Here is a 2,878-nt window from a genome sequence, read left to right on the forward strand (position 1 = left end):
AGACCACAATAAAAAGACAGTTGCATCATGTTTGCTCCTCTTGTGCTTCCTGGTTGAATCTGCATGGAAGGATTTCCTTTCCATTTGTGTAGTTTAGTTTCATCAGAAATTCAACTGCATCTAATGCGGCCAAAGCATCTCTAAACCCTCGATTAGTGGTTTGGGTCATTATCGATGTTCAGTGCATTTTGGGTGCATTTGCACAGGAACGATTTTCCTGTGTATCATCACTCTAAGAACACAGTCTGTCAGGCTGGGGAGGAAAAAAGCTGCCTGAATGAAAGTGACCCCAAGGTTAGTGATTAGAGGGGAAGGGCAAAGAGAGGAAACGTCAATGCTGAGAAAGAAACCAAATGCCTCAAACACACACACACACACACACACACACACACACACACACACACACACACAAATACATGCCCCATCACACTCACCTGCAGTGTCTGTGAACCCCAGCCACAGTTTCAATAATGGAGCACTCTCCCTCATTTAGACAAAAGGCCAGGTCCTTGTCTTCCACACATGGCTTGAAGACCTCTGAACGTAGACTAGGAAGTGTGGGGGCCACTGCTGTAGACAGAAAAAGACAGAGAGACACATTTAGTTACTACTGGAAAAAGAAATTGCATCTTTAATCATAGCTAATTCACTCTGGAACACTTCTCATTCCTTTCATTTCTTTGATGTGTTTCTGCACGTGGCATGCCGTTATGCTTCTGAAAGTATAGATTCTCTTTTATAGTGATTTCTCTTTTGTACTGAAATGGCCACTCTCCTTGGATTGGAAGAGAAGACTTTATTCTTTGTTTATTTCTGAAACTCCCTGGACTAAAGGCAGGATAGCCCTAGGAACAACATCTTCTTCTTCATTACTGACTGAGCAAAATTGGCATTTTCGATTTGAAGGTTTCTGACACTGACCTGATGCAATGAAAGCGATGTAATCTTGTAACACATGCTATTGACTGCAATAATAGGCTTTTGTGCATTACAACTGCTGTCAGTATTGTATTACTTTTTGGTGTATGTGCTGTATATGTTGCTTTTATTAAACATATGTATAGCATTACTGGTGTCTGTTTTGCTGTTTGTTTCAAATGAAGCAGTTTAACCACAATTCCGTAGAGAATTTCCTGGTCTGCTGCTTTAGTAAACATAGCTGTAAAACACGGAAATAAATTACGCTAAGGAGGTAAGGAAGTGAGACGATAATATGTTGCGCTACAAAGAGGCAGGATAGAGAGGGATGGGCTTGGTAATGGTACTTTAATTCTCCTCTTCTAGTCTGACCCTGAACTGCTCTCACATAAAGAGCATGACTGCCATGTACAAGCACTGCAATGCAGGGCTCTCCACCCTGTGAAATATGCACAGCTGTCAGGCGTGTGGTCACAGTGGCGTATAAATATTGTGTGCTAGCATGTGTAACCACATGCTAGTGTATGCAGATATTCTATCAAAAGCATTCATGAACAAGTACACACGTGTTGGCAGACACACATTTACAATAACACAGAAATTATCACTCAGAAGCTCTTTCACTCATCGTCATGTATTCAAGCATTGAAAATTGGATTGACTGGTATTACGCTCAATACCTTGCAGACACAATTGGATTACACATCTGATTCTGCTTTCATCCATTTATATTATGCACACAGACACACTATTTGAATGCACACACATGTACACTCACACAAAATATTTTTCTCATTGTCATTCGGCACCTATTTCTATGATTCTTTTGCATGAGTCGTTAACATCTTTGCTGCCCAATCCGCATTGCGTGCCACACTTCTGCTGGCCAATAGCCTTTTTCAGCTGAGGCTCTAGTGACCAATAGGGTCCAGAAGAATAAAAAGTCGGTAATCCGTTTGTTGTGCCCCACTGTCCTGTTCAATATATGTTTTGTTTATGACCATTGATCGATAAATCCGGGGCTCTTGATGTAAGGCCCAAGAGATGATGAGAGATCAGAGGTAACACAAAAAGAGATATGTGGAGCTCCTGGGGCCAAGCAAGACTCTGCTCTGTCAGAGTAAAAACTTTGGCAGATACAATTTAAACTACTTACTGTAGTGACTCATAAAATATCTTCAGATGCATTTGGGGTCTACTTAAAATAATTTTAGGATCAGTTCATATTTATCAGCCTGAGAGTATGAAAGTAGGTCTTGAACCCAAGTTGATTCTTTCACTCTCTAGGCTTTAAAAGGCACCGTATTACATCTTGTATTATTAATTTGACTAATTCCCTGAGTGGAATGTAGAAAAGGTTATCTATTCCAAGATGCCACTTTAATAATAGAAAATAGAACACAAAGTCCCCCTGTGGTACACACATCCCTGGCAATTATTATCATGGTGTTTAAAGTCCCTTGTATCTTTTATTCAAACAGCAGCAGTGACCACATGTGAAGAATAGCATGTTTGATATGCAGCGACAACAACCTATGTTCGGCCAATGGTTTAGCTTTAAGGCCATGAAGCAAAGCTTTTCTCACAAAAGGGGAAATTGATTTTGTGCTGTAAGCCTAACCAGTGATATATTTACATTAGAAAAGCTAAGGTCATGCAGATACCAAACACCCTTTTAGTACCTGCATCACAAGTAATCTTATCAGTTTCAAAAACCTTCTTTTTTCACTCGTTGCCTTATCTTATTTCAAAGAATGAGTGAAGAAGGCTTTTGCTGGTCCATTACTACTATATTCTTTTCTATATAAAAAGCGGTCCAAGTGCAGCATCATTTCATTTGTCACATGTTGTTGAAAGAGCATCGGGGTACACAAGGTCACCGTGGTACCAGGGAACACATCATTTTGGCAATTGATGATGATGTACAACATCTCCATATTTTTTTTTCACAAGGGACAAA

General features: G+C 40.0%; 1 protein-coding gene and 1 long non-coding RNA gene across 2 annotated transcripts in view; both read right to left on the reverse strand.

Moving 5' to 3' along the window:
* The window catches only part of LOC123983603, a 4,703-nt gene extending 4,128 nt beyond the window's left edge, over positions 1 to 575 (reverse strand). The window contains exon 1 of the long non-coding RNA XR_006828232.1: positions 435 to 575. This is a non-coding gene — a long non-coding RNA (uncharacterized LOC123983603). The remainder of the gene's footprint in view (positions 1 to 434) is intronic.
* The window catches only part of nrg3b (neuregulin 3b), a 189,224-nt gene that overhangs the window by 94,249 nt on the left and 92,097 nt on the right, over positions 1 to 2,878 (reverse strand).

Source organism: Micropterus dolomieu, linkage group LG14, assembly GCF_021292245.1.
Source record: "Micropterus dolomieu isolate WLL.071019.BEF.003 ecotype Adirondacks linkage group LG14, ASM2129224v1, whole genome shotgun sequence".
NCBI classification, from domain to species: domain Eukaryota; kingdom Metazoa; phylum Chordata; class Actinopteri; order Centrarchiformes; family Centrarchidae; genus Micropterus; species Micropterus dolomieu.